We start from the raw sequence: 15,430 nt of genomic DNA, 5'->3' as shown, positions 1-15,430 counted from the left end.
CACTGGCCCGATAAAAGATTATATACAATTACCAGGAGAAGACAATCCCGACGAATAGATCGAATATATATTCCGTACAACATTAGTCATGAATTGAAAAATACAGAATATTTAGTAAACACCGTTTCAGACCACCACTTTGCATCACACATCACTTTCAAAAATATTAAACAAGTTAACTGGGGACGGGGAACCTGGAAAAACAATACAGCTCATTTTAGGCATGAAAAAGTCAGGTTTTTGATAAATGAGATATACAAAAAAGAAGAACAAAGAAAACACGAATATGAAATACTTGCCGACTGGTGGGACAACTTGAAAACTAAAATTAAAAAAAGTCTCCTCCAACACGGAATTAATGAAGCAAAGGTAAAGAAACAAAATGAAAGCAGGTGGAAAAATGAAATTCTAAATAGCATGAACAAGTCACCATCAAACCAAGCAATATATATGCTCATTAAAAACCTAAAACAAATGGAAAAAGAAAAAGTGATGTTTAAACAAAATACAGCAAAAATCAAAGCATTAGAACAAAACGAAAGACCAACAAAATATTTCTTTGACAAATTGAAAACTAGAAGACGTAAAACCACTATAGACGGTCTACAAAACAAAGAAGGAAATTATTTAAAAACAAAAAACGAAATTTTGGAAGAAGCGCAAACATTCTATAAAACACTATGGACACAAACAACACCAGGTGAGGAAAATAGAATGGAAGAATACCTCAACATATATGGGGAAACTAAGCTTAGCACTGAAGAAAAGGAACAAATGGGGACCTTAGCTTCAAAAGAAGAACTTCTCGTGACTTTAAAACAAATGGATAACTATAAAACACCGGGACCAGACGGACTATCAAAGGAATTTTACGTTGAATTTTGGGAAATTTTGAAGAATGACTTGCACCAGCTAGTAAACAATGCTATCGCTTTCGGCACCTTACCCACCAGTAGCAAAGAATCGATAGTCACCCTTATCTATAAAAAAGGAAATTCAAATCACCTTTCTAACTACCGGCCCATATCTAACCTAAATGTAGATTTTAAACTGATATCAAAAATATTAGCTAACCGATTGAAACCTATCTTGGATAAATATATAATGCCAACACAGAAAAGCGCAATTCCTAAACGATCTATATTTGATAATTTACGAAACGTTCAAGGAATATGGAATTATACAACAAAATGGAACCTACCTTTATATATAATCAGTTTCGATCAGGAAAAAGCTTTTGATATGGTTAACCAACGTTTTTTATTCAAAACCATGACCAAACTAAACTTCAACAAAAATATCATTAACTTAATCAAAGAAATGTACAATCGGATATACAGCAGAATACAAATTAACGGAGCTAAAACCAATAAAATCTTTCTGACAAGAGGAATCAGACAAGGCTGTCCATTGAGCATGGCAATGTACACCTTAGCCGCTGACCCATTGGCAAGAAAAATCATCGCGAACCAAAAGATAAAAGGATTCAGCATCGGAAAATACAAAACCGTAATTGATCAATTTGCAGACGACAATACAACATACGCGCGAGACATTGAATCGATAGAACACACCTTCAACGAATTTAAGACTTACGAATTAATAACGGGACAAAAAATAAATGAGAAAAAAACTGAAATATTATGTACTAACCAAATCGCAATGCAAAAACTTAAAACCTCGCCGTGCAACAAATTCATGAAACCAAATATAAAAGTTTTAGGCCAAATTATAGGACCCCAACAGACGGAAAAAACTTGGGATGAAATCCTCAAAAGACTTAGGAACACCCTGGAAGTTAATAAGCAGAGACAATTGACGTGGATAGGTAAATTCCAAATTTTAAATGCCTTGTGTATATCGCAGGTAATATACCACGCTAGAGTAGTGAATGTACCACCAATCTACATACGGAAACTGAACACACTTTTCTTTGACTTCATCTGGCACCCAGAAAGCTTTCAGCTATTGGCACAAAATAAATTAACAGCCGATTACTACAATGGAGGATTAAATGCCCCATGCATAAAAACAAAAATACAGGCATGTCTTCTGGAAAAAATAAAAACATTGAAAGCAATAACAGAACCTAAAGAGATATGGCACGCAATAGCCCTTTATGACATTGGCACGAAGATAAAGAGAATAAATCCCAAACTTTACACCAACCAGATGCCCCATGCCCTCGAAACCCCAAAGCACTGGAAAGATTGCATTCAGTTAACCGAAAAAATAGGCATAAAAGAAGAAAAATGGACAGACATTTCTTTCAAACAAATTTACCAGGCGATCTTGAAATCAAACCGATCGGGAAGAAGAAAACAGGTAGAAACACAAACATGCACCAATTGGAAAGAGATTCTAAGTAAAGAAAAAGACATAAAAAATATAATAACAAACAAGGAAAGGGTGATATCATACAGGCTGGCGTACAATGCAATACTAAATGGAACACAAAGAAAAAGAATCAATTTATATCATACAGTAAGCGGAAAAATGGCTATCACGGAGTGTAAATTCTGCTCGAAATCGGAGGACAACACGGAACACCTTATTAAAGAATGTCCTTTCACGTGGCGGATTTTGTATAAAATACAAAAATCTCTGAATCAGGCTCTGCAAACACATCACCCCTTTTTAAATGAACTACTTTTGGCATAATATCTACTTAAAAGAAAACCGAAAAATAATATTAATAACAGTGAATATAGTAAAAACTCAAATATACAAGGTCAAATCAATGAAGGACATGACAAACACAAAAATGAATCCCGAAGAAAGTAAAAGGATAGAAGATGGCATAGTTTCGAAAACTTTTAATAAAATGGGCTGGAGAGTAAAAAACATAGAATCACTCAGCGAAGAAATAAAACAGATAGAGAAAATTGAAAATTGGTTGGCCCAAAAAAGTGTTGCTACAAACTAATTAAAAAAAAAAAAAAAAAAAAATAATTAATTTACTGATTTTATGCTCAAAATTGAAAAACCATCTAAAACGGAAATGACGAAATAGGAGCCTATCAATGAGAACGGCAATAGTCATCTATTGCCATTATGTGATACGGTCTATACCTGACCAAGCTCCGAATGGGATACAGGAAATGACGGTTTATCCCCGATCCCGTATATTATAATCTGATCCGAAAAATAGAAAAAAAAAAAAAAAAAAAAAAAAAAAACTTATTCTTTCCCGGTCCTACCAGTGCAGTAATGCAAGCGTTGTAGCACTTGTAGCCTACTATATTTGTTTATTTTGATGAGAGTCTACTGGAAACAACATAAAATTTGAAAGGGAAGAATTGTTCTGTGATCAATTATCTGTCCTAAAGTGTAAATAACATAAAATTTGCAAGGGAACAACTGTTCTGTGATCAATTACCGTATATGGCCTACAGTGTACAGGTAAGATGCTGGCTGACTGCTAACCGGTACTGGTAGCTCAGTACGTAAGTACGATACTGGTACTGGTGCCGGTACCGGTGTCTTACCACAATGAAATTACCGTAACTTATTCTTTCACGGTCCTACCACTGCAGTAATGCAAGCGTTGTAGCACTTGTAGCCTACTATATTTGTTTATTTTGATGAGAGTCTACTGGAAACAACATAAAATTTGAAAGGGAAGAATTGTTCTGTGATCAATTATCTGTCCTAAAGTGTAAACAACATAAAATTTGCAAGGGAACAACTGTTCTGTGATCAATTACCGTATATGGCCTACAGTGTACAGGTAAGATGCTGCCTGACTGCTAACTCAGTACCGCTTGACACGTTTTTAAAAAGTCGCTTTTCTCTTCGAATACTGGACCAATTGCTTTGAAATTTTTAGTGGTTAAAGATAAAAATTTTCTCCAGAAGGCTATTACTTCTTTTTTCGATATGACGTCATCAAAATTATGTGACTCTACGTGTCCATATATTTGAGCATAGCTCTCTTGTTCTAGTGGGCTTTGTTATCAGGGAAGTGGCATTATGCGACATAAGCATGTTAACATAATTGGCAACTTGGGTATTAGTAGATGTTGAAAATAAATTAATATTAAAATCCCCTACAATCAAAAAGTGTTTATGTGCCATTTTGGATAAAGATGTTTCAAATGCATCAGTAAAATTTAAAGTATCATTGCGAGGATGTTTATATATAACGCCGATTACTAGGTTATTGCAAGTGTTCACCAAACTGACTTCGAACCACAGATTTTCGCAGTTAGAATAATTATTAAGGTCAAGCTCTGTAATTTCAGAGTAGGTGATATCATCTCTTATAAATGCACCAACACCACCTGCTTTAGTGACAGATGGCGCATGTATGAAGCTGTACCCATCAATAGGTATATTAGGATCATGGTTATCAGATAATTTTGTTTCACTTATTGCAATTATGTGTGGAGGTGAAGGAAAATTGGATAGAAGCGTGGTCAATTCGTCTAAATTTTTCATGAGGGATCTGATATTCACATGAAAAATACTTAAGTTTGGCAGGGTTTGAATCGAATATAAATTTGCAACTTCCACATTGTTGCATGTGACAGAATTATCAAGATGATCTAATTGGAAATCACTATTAATAACACTACCACAAGCCATTTAAAAGGGTGAGAAAAAAAAATTGTAAGGAAAATACAGAATCTAGGAAAGTCATACATATATAACTATCAATAATTGTATAGACATACAACTGAATTATTATTACGACCAGACATAAAATCAAAAAACCTACTTGATAAATGAAAGGTCATCTTCAGTGACAATAGGGATGGTTTTGGTCATTGAGTTCTTTTTAATGAGTACCCTCCCATTGTGCGTCCATAAAAATTTATATCCACAAATAACTTTGAGATCTTTGGCTTTATAAAATAAGTCTTTATTAGTGTCGGTTAAATTTTCCACAACAAAAATTTTGGTGGATGATGGTAATTGTGGAAAATCGGTACGAAAGTTGGCTGTTCTTAGCTGACGACGATTTTTTAAAATATTATGTCTGGTTTTTCGGTTGACAAACTTTACAATGATCGGTGATGGTTTCTTCTTGTTGTTTTTCGACATCCTGTGGCAGTTCGATATGTCGAATGGTTGAAGTGATACATTGATTCGAGCTGCTACTTTCATGATTATGTCTTCGCAGTCTTCATCTGTGGAGTATGGGATGTTGTGAAACTCTAGATTATCTAGTCTAGATCTGCGCTCTTGATCTTGCTGGCGTTCGGTCAAGATATCTATTTCTTCTTCAAGATCTTCGACGATAAGTTCGAGTTCGCGAATTTTTTTGTTATTTTTTGCTGTTGTGTTGTTCAGATCCTTATAGTTTGCACTAAGGTCATCAAATTTTTTTGAAATGAAGTCCTGGCTTCTTTTAATCTCTCCCACTTCATCTTTTATTATACTGAAGGAAGACAGCTGGGTTTTCACTTCCTTCAGTGATTCTTCCAGTGATGACAAGGACTGCTGGATGCCAGTGCTGGTGGGAGTGGTTAAAGAGACATCTTGAGCAAGTCTTTCCAGATGTTGTTCAATGATTGCTGGTATTTCTAAACGCAATGTTTTTAATATTGTGCTTTCAAGCACTGTAACCAAATCAGAGATTTTACTCTTCGACAATTTTGGCACTGTAAAAGTACTACCAGCTTCTCGATCGGTGGGGCTTTTGCGTTTTGGAGGGTCTGGAGGAACATCACAAGATTTTGAAGTTGACATCTTTCCAGATCCTAAACCACCGGTCGTAACTGATGTTTTGAGTTCAAGTTGGTAGGTTTACTCAGACGTTTCAATTATTCATTGCAGAGAAGATATTATAGACTATAGTAGGTACTCTATTAATATAAGTTCATAAAGCTATATCTGCAAACCTTAATCAAATAGCGAATAATCCGCAATATCTCGGGAAATTTGCATAGAATACATTATTCACATGCCTTGCTTATCTGATTCAACTTTTTCTAAGTTTACAAAACGATGTTGACGCGATTTACGCAAAATTAGAAATTGAAACATATGATGGCGCAAAAATGACACAAAATAAAAAATTCTCTCATTCATCGTTTCTGTCTGTTGGCGATAGCCGTCGGTAAATTTCACGTAACTCGTTGTAAATTTATGTTAATAAATTCTATTTTGCTTTTCAATGCGCCCTGCTTTGAAGAAATCGGGAAGAGAATGTCCTGAAATTAGCTCATAACCCTTCTTTCATTTCGAACGGCCATAACGGCGGTTACATACGCGTTACTGAATAACAATCAACAATCACGCATTCTTATTTGTCATTATCAGCGCCAACTAAAAAAATAACATATCGTAAAGATAAAAAAAAGTAAGGCGGTGTTAATTGCGCTGCGGTGATAATACGCAGAATAATATCGTTTTGACAAAACCATAATGCGCGACCGTCAAACGACGGTGCTGCTTTTTTGTGGAAGAAGTTTCGCATGAAATTTTTTTCTCAAACCAAGGGGGGGGGGGGGGTTAAGACCAATGGTGGGATTTAGCCCGTTCTATAAAACCGTCTCACGGAATTTAATGGGATCAGCGAACCGGTCAGCATTATCAAAAAAACAAGAACTTTTGTGATGGAACCAGCTGACAAAAAATTTGAATCCCACCACTCGTTATGAGTTACGACCCATGTAAAGGGGGACGTGGGGCTTTGTCTTCATTGATATAGGGTGGGGTTAACATATTTACTCATGTGGAGAAGAAAGCCGATTCTCTGCTATTCTTCTAATTTTTGTCTTCGTTTTTATTGTCAAGATATCCCAGACTGCCAGAGTTATTTGAAATCGGAGAGCCCTGGGGCTTCGTACGGCGCGCCTTCTAAACTATGATTGCGAGAAGCTGTGGTTCGCCATATATTTAGGACTTCTTATCCCTTTCCTTTCCCATGGATAAATATGTACCTAAATCCCATGCTATAATCAGAAATAACCGCACTTGACTTCATATTCTGTGCTATAGCTAATAGATATGCATTCCCAATAAGCATATGCTTATAGTTAGTATGCTTTCAACGTACCATACTTCGAAACCCAAAACCGAACACGAATCGAAAAATTAAAAGCCTCAATACGGCCAATTTCGCAACCGGCGCGGCCGAAGCAAGGGACTTTTGCAGCTAGCGATATGCTTTCTCCACATGCAACGAACCATTTAGCTGGACGACGTAAAAAATGCAGGATACAATGGATTAATGAGCAAATATTTGGAAGTTTCCACTCATTGTATATATGCTCATTGGTCTTGCCACATGGCGAACCATGGCCTCTCGTCTAGTTACCAGTCTATGGCAGGCATGGGGTTAGTTAAATAGTTACCGTGCTTCCCCGAAGAGGGTACTGGAGAAAATAAGACTGGGTCTTACTTAAACTGGGAGATTGCGCATAATTCTTCAAGACGGATGCGGGTGCAAATAGGACTCCACTCAACGATTTAAATTCTCCTTTGAAAAACAACACTGGGGCTTATTTTCTGGGGATGTCTTTTTATTTTATTTTATCAAAAACAAAATTACAAAGTAGATAATTACGATTTTTTCAATATACAAAATAAAAGTAAAAAAAAAAGAAGTTTGACTAGGTCTTACTTCAAGGGAGGGCTTATATCGATATCATTTCAAAATCCAGGCTAGGTCTTATTTTCAGGATATGATAGGATTTACATATTTATCCCGGGAGAGAGTAAAGCCGATAAGATGGCTCAATCATATGGCGAACCACGGCCTCTCGTCTGGTTACCAGTCCACGTCAGGTATGGGATTATTTAGCCAGTTATTTGTTTTCGGAAGCATGGACTTGATGGCTAGGTCTTATTTTCGGGAAAACACGTGTTTTTTTGACGATAAAGGTGTAAAATCTTTAACGCTATAGAAGGACTGGCCGATAGTATTTTGCGTTCAAAGGATAAAGTGGGATTTATATAATTATCCCGGAAGAGAAAGGAAAGCCGTTGAGACGGCTTAATAATGTGGCTAACTATGGCCTTTCGTCCGGTTACCAGCCTATGTCGGTATGGGATTAGTTAGCCAGTTATTTGTTTTCAGATGCATGGAATTAATGGTAAAGGGAGCCATAACCGACCAGCCGTTACCGTGGCGGCGAGGAGTCCAGCGATCCTCTCGTTCATATTAAACTGACTTTGATTTTCAAGTTCGCTAAAATTCTCGGTATTCTGTTCACCGCGTCATTCGAACATAAGTGATAGTTCCGACTCATCATCATAAGTTTGATTTCAATGATCAAAAACATGATAAAAGAAGCTATTAAAATCAGCTGTCTGCACTTTTTAATGCAGCAATTTGAACATTTGGGACAAAGTGCCGATTTAAAGTTCTAACCGCGCGAACTTCAAAAATACTTACAAAATAATAATCAAAAATTAGTTCACAATAGTGTAGAGGAAAATTTTCGGGGATATGGTTGCGGAAAAAACATTCATTTTTGCTGTATGTTTAAGGTCTCTTATCGATTTTTCTAATCTCGGTATTAAAATGAATATCCCACTCAGGGATGGCCAATTCGAATATCGTTTTTCTTGTTCGTGAGAATACCGAATATCGCGCACGCGTTCTAGCGCTACCGTCCACGTTTTGATTGAAAACAATTTACAATTACTTTTTTATCGAAATCAAAGACAGACTTGTGCTTGCGACAATAAATTACACTCGACATGAAAGTATTTCAATTAGCACCGACAGGAAGTGCTTATAACACGTCGAGAATGTTTTGGATTGAAAATATTTTACAATTAATATCGTATATTTCTCAGTCGAGATGGTTTGTGCGCCCACGACAATAAATATAAAAGCAAATTGAATCGGAATTAATTGTTTTTATTCTCAGTTTCGATAGTGACCTAACATAATGGCGAATGGGAAATTTTTTGCAATTTATAGCGTCTAAAGTAGCTCTCAAATATTATAGTATGGCGGATTTTTCGTTATCCCGGCGTCGTTGATGATAATATCGTTAACATTAAGTTGGCGGTATTAATTTATGTACAAATAAAAGCGTAACAACTGACTTAATCAGCGCCAACTCGAAAAATGAAACACGATTTTCGGTCCTAATTCTTAGTCATTGGCTGATGGAAATTTGGGAATCGGGTTTCCTCATTTGGTTATGACGATGACCGCGTAAAAAAATTTGAGTTTTTTTTTTTGAATTAACGAATGGTGGAGCAAAATAAAATTGAAAGCCCGTGCTAGCATAACTAATAATTCTTGTATAGAGCGATCATTGTGGTGGAATTTAGCATAGCGATGTCGATGGACTAAAATCTAATTCTAAATAACACTCACGCGACGATATACAGTCAGCATTTGTAACAAAAATGAACCGTGTCAACAGTGTTTTTGCTGTTAAGAACTTTGATCTTACTGTAGAATTTACAACATTTCACTGGCGAATAGTTGCTCTTTTTCTGTACTTGCCAAAATACATAGGTGTGAATCTGTATGTTTATTATGTGTCTTTTCTTAGAAGTAAGAAAACCGCTAATCTCAATAATTATCACACATACCATTTGTAATTATAGCTGTTTACAATGATAATATCATTAAATTTTATTCCTATGTCCATGGGTTGATGGTAAAGAGCTATTTGGTCGGCATAGAGCTTTGGCATAGTGTAAAAAATATAGGATGTAATATCCAACATATTTTAACACTGTGTTCATTTAGTTATTTAGAGAGGCTCGATATAGGCCAATTATACAACAAGTAACCATAATTAATTATTTTATGCTCAACGGGCACTCGCGCGTCCAAATGGGGGAATGCTAATTGGCGAACACTCTTTCCATACCGAATCCTGATTCGAAAATCAACCTCATTAAATTTTTGTACGGTGAACTGCAGCGTCGCCGATAATTCATGTGGGAATGTCGCATCCGTATATTATTTATCTGCCGTTATTCTTTTTTCTGATTATTATTTTTAGTATTGTACAATACACATCGTAGAATCGTAAAGATATAGAGTTAATTCTTGCGTCTTAAAATGAAATAATTGGTTAACTATTCCTATACCCGACTGAACCAGAGGAGAGGCGGTAGAATGCGTGGATTGCCACATGATCGATAGATATCGTATTTGTTGTTTTCTATCATTTGATACTCTCAAGTATTCAAGTACTCTCTAGTATTCAATCATGCTCGCACACAATTGGCTTTTGCTACAACGTGTTGCCATGGCATGAGAATGCATTTTGCTTTTATATGACTATAGATTATGATATGGGAAACGTATCACACATTCCATTTGTAATTATAGGTGCTTTACAATGATAGTATCATTAAATTTAATTCCTATGTCCATGGGTTGATGGTAAAGAGCTATTTGGTCGGCATGGTAACTTTAAAGCTTCGGCATAGTGTAAAAATATAGGATGTAATATCCAACATATTTTAACACTGTATACATTTAGTTATTTAGAGAGGCTCGATACAAGCCAATTATACAACAAGTAACCATAATTAATTATTTTATGCTCAACGGCACTCGCGCGTCCAAATGGTAGAATGCTAATTGGCGAACACTCTTTCCATACCGAATCCTGATTCGAAAATCAACCTCATTAAGTTTTTGTACGGTGAACTGCAGCGTCGCCGATAATTCACGTGGGAATGTCGCATCTGTATATTATTTATCTGCCGTTATTCTCTTTTCTGATTATTATTATTATTATTATTGTACAATACACATCGTAGAATCGTAAAGATATAGAATTAATTCTTGCGTCTTAAAATGAAATAATTGGTTAACTATTCCTATACCCGACTGAACCAGAGGGGGGGCCGTGTATTGCCACATGATTGATAGATATCGTATTTGGTGTTTTCTATCTTTTGATACTCTCCAGTATTCAAGTACTCTCTAGTATTCAATCATGCTCGCACACAATTGGCTTTTGCTACAACGTGTTGCCATGGCATGAGAATGCATTTTGCTTTTATATGACTATAGATCAGTGGTTCTCAACCTGTGGTACGCGTACCACTATTGGTACGCGGGAGCTTTTCGAGTGGTACGCGAGCAGATTTGAATTATTGCAACGATTAACCTTTCAGTTAGCTAAAATATGGCGGCAACGCTTTATCTTACTTACTGTATGTATTCTCTGAACAGCGTTTATAGATGTTTCCCCAAGCATCAGTTTCCTTGTTTGTTTTTTCGTAACTATAACCAATCAGCAATAAGTCAATAATGACGCAACACGTAACAATTACAATTTCTGCACTCAGCCGCTCAGACACTTCTGTCGCTCAAACAGATATTCAAGGATGGTTGCAAACATTGCCTCATTTTTGTAGTTTTGAGTGATATTTGTCAGTTTTCAGTTGTGTTTCAAGAAAATAATAGTGAATTAATTAGCTTAATTGGCATTATGTCTTGCGCGGAGCTTTACTTTGATTGCAGTGATCGAAATTGAATCTTGCAAATGCGGCCAAACTTAGCTATATCAGTACCTGCAAACGACACATTATTGATTAATTTTAATAAAAATTATGGTTTCAAACACGTAAACCAGTTTATATGCGCCAACACACCAAAACACTCTCAGAATAAGCATAAAGTTTGCAATAGTAAAGTATAAGAGTAATTTTTCCGGGGTTAATAGTCGGGGTAACGTCCATAGCGCTGGTGCGCTATCGGTCCTTGTCTTTAGAGATCGCCATTGCCCACCTTAAAGGAAGCGATATGGGCATGTTTTTGTTCGTTTTGCGTGTTACGCCACAAAGGATGTAGTGCCACATTATAAAATACACACATAGCATGTTTCTTGTGTCTTTTTTCCCACGCCAAAAAGGAGCTTTGTCGGTGGTACGCGGCCATAGTAAAAAACAGTAAAGTGGTACGCGGTCAGTAAAAAGTTGAGAACCACTGCTATAGATTATGATATGGGAAACGTATTGGTCGTATGAACTGGATCGTTCTTTTTTCTCCAAATGCATTCTTCGGAGAAGAAAATATTGTCATGGAGGCCAACGCCACGATTGGCTACTATAGACCTTTCCCCGACCTTGAGCCCCGGAAAATCCTTCCTATACTTTACCATTGCGAAATTTTCGGGGCTATTTTAAGAGTGCTTTTGCGAGTTGGCGCCTGTAAAATGGGGTATGTGTTTCAAACCATCATTATGATTTATCGCATACAACAATAGGTTTTTTAAAAGTACCGGTAAAGAATTTTAGCCTAGTCTATCACAGCTAATTCTACATTAATTTTTATCAATTAAATTAAAACTCCTAGGAAGACAGAGTGATCTTTGGATTATCTGATTTATATTTAAGTTTCCGAAACACAACTGAAAACTAACGAATAGAGTTCATAAACGCGAAAACGAGGTAATGTTTAGGATCACGCTCGAAAATCTGCCTGAGTGAGAAAAAATGTCTGAACGGATGCGAAAAGGGAGCATTGTTACGTCACCTTTTGCATCTTGCTGATTGGCTAATGTCACGAAGTAAACAGGGAAGTCGATGCTCGGGGATAGGTTCATTAAAATGGAAGGGTGTTATGTTATTATTTGGCAGCAGAGGGCACTCGTGGGTTACTACGCTCAAAGTCCTTATATACCTGACTACGCTTGGGTCATTGCGGGTTTTGACACCACTGTGAAGTGACTCACATGCCTTCTTCTATTCCTGTGAAGTGGTGCGATGAATCTCTCGTCTGTGTTCAGTGAAGGGTGGTGGTGTGAAACATGGGCGAGTCCTAAATTCAACACGGAGAAAATTCTCTCGAATTTGGGATATGAACTAAATACATCTCGATACAGTGGTTCTTAAACTTTTTCGAGCGCGACCCAAATCTGAATTTTATGAATACTCGCGACCCAATTCTAAATAACGCAATTTTTAATGTTCGTACAAATACAGACAACTATTTATTAGAAACAGTCCATTGACTCAGTGAGATTGATGAAACTGAAATTTCCTTTTCATTATATCTTCAATACACAGCTTTATTTTACTGAGCGCAATACGCAAGTTGTCATGGGAATCGAGGCGATTGCGAGCTTAGTTTTAATATCATTCAGTGCCAAATATCCTCGCTCGCACAGGTGCCTTGTCGCGAATTGTAGCAGAAACCTCGTCCACTGTCTGTCGCAAACACGACATTCTAGCTGGACTTAAGTATCTCTCGCAATATACAACTTTTTACTCATCAAATGTGCACACACTGATTCGTTCGCGGTAAATGGTGCCTCGAGATGAAGTCACATTTCTCTCTAGATATTGAATAATTTAATGTTGAGAAGCGAGATTTTTCATTGCATCGTCTATTACAATTTACATTACCAAAAAGACACCCATTTTTGGTTATTTTAATCCACTAAGACGACATTCCTCGAGGTCAACACAACGACAAGCGACGTGCATGGTTACCGATGCCATAAAATAATACACGTGAGTGGCATATCAGAATTGTGATGTAACAATGAGCTCAAGACAGTTCTTTCCGTGAATGAAACTTTATATTTCCTTATTTTTAAATACCAGAGTTTAGAAGCTAAATTGAATCATTGGGAAAGCTGAAAATTCGTCCTTCTCCTCTTAGATTGCCCTTGCATTGACGACCTTGTCGCGACCAATACTTTAAGAACCACTGCGATAAGCGGTAAATTCAAGTACATTTTACGGTAACTTAGGGATAAGAATTTCAAGGAATATACTGTATTTTCACAATATCTTATCAAAAAAGTATTCACCCGACTAACAAAATAAGATCTGAGCAAGTCAGTTAATAAGATTCGTAATCGAATAAGATTCAATTGTGGCAATAATTAGCTGTTGTTGTTGCCACTAATGCGCCTAGCAATCAATAAGATTCTAATATAATTTCTGTCAAATCAATCATTTCAACTGCCCAACCCGAGCGCCCGGAATAAGAACCTCTACCCTTGAAATAAAACAGAAATAAGGACACATGTCAAAAGAGGATTTTATTGATTGATATAAAAAAGATTCATACACTCTACACAATACAATTTGAGTCGATGGGTACAAAATTTTAAAATTATGTGTAATCCATTGCTGAAAAAAGCCTATTTCGCCTATATCGTCATAGGTGAAAAATCGTAAATTTATGCACTTTTCAAACATTACTCACATGTCTTTCCGCCCAAGAGGGGCGAGATTTTATTGATTGATATAAAAAAGATTCATACACTCTACACAATACAATTTGAGTCGATGGGTACAAAATTTTAAAATTATGTGTAATCCATTGCTGAAAAAAGCCTATTTCGCCTATATCGCCATAGGTGAAAAATCGTAAATTTATGCACTTTTCAAACATTACTCACATGTCTTTCCGCCCAAGAGGGGCGAGATTTTATTGATTGATATAAAAAAGATTCATACACTCTACACAATACAATTTGAGTCGATGGGTACAAAATTTTAAAATTATGTGTAATCCATTGCTGAAAAAAGCCTATTTCGCCTATATCGTCAAAGGTGAAAAATCGAAAATTCATGCACTTTTCAAACATTACTCACATGTCTTTCCGCCCAAGAGGGGCGAGATTTTATTGATTGATATAAAAAAGATTCATACACTCTACACAATACAATTTGAGTCGATGGGTACAAAATTTTAAAATTATGTGTAATCCATTGCTGAAAAACGCCTATTTCGCCTATATCGTCATAGGTGAAAAATCGTAAATTTATGCACTTTTCAAACATTACTCACATGTCTTTCCGCCCAAGAGGGGCAAGATTTTATTGATTGATATAAAAAAGATTCATACACTCTACACAATACAATTTGAGTCGATGGGTACAAAATTTTAAAATTATGTGTAATCCATTGCTGAAAAAAGCCTATTTCGCCTATATCGTCATAGGTGAAAAATCGTAAATTTATGCACTTTTCAAACATTACTCACATGTCTTTCCGCCCAAGAGGGGCGAGATTTTATTGATTGATATAAAAAAGATTCATACACTCTACACAATACAATTTGAGTCGATGGGTACAAAATTTTAAAATTATGTGTAATCCATTGCTGAAAAAAGCCTATTTCGCCTATATCGCCATAGGTGAAAAATCGTAAATTTATGCACTTTTCAAACATTACTCACATGTCTTTCCGCCCAAGAGGGGCGAGATTTTATTGATTGATATAAAAAAGATTCATACACTCTACACAATACAATTTGAGTCGATGGGTACAAAATTTTAAAATTATGTGTAATCCATTGCTGAAAAAAGCCTATTTCGCCTATATCGTCATAGGTGAAAAATCGAAAATTCATGCACTTTTCAAACATTACTCACATGTCTTTCCGCCCAAGAGGGGCGAGATTTTATTGATTGATATAAAAAAGATTCATACACTCTACACAATACAATTTGAGTCGATGGGTACAAAATTTTAAAATTATGTGTAATCCATTGCTGAAAAACGCCTATTTCGCCTATATCGTCATA

Source organism: Styela clava, chromosome 8 (genome assembly GCF_964204865.1).
Source record: "Styela clava chromosome 8, kaStyClav1.hap1.2, whole genome shotgun sequence".
Taxonomy (NCBI): domain Eukaryota; kingdom Metazoa; phylum Chordata; class Ascidiacea; order Stolidobranchia; family Styelidae; genus Styela; species Styela clava.
This window is presented reverse-complemented; position numbering follows the sequence as displayed.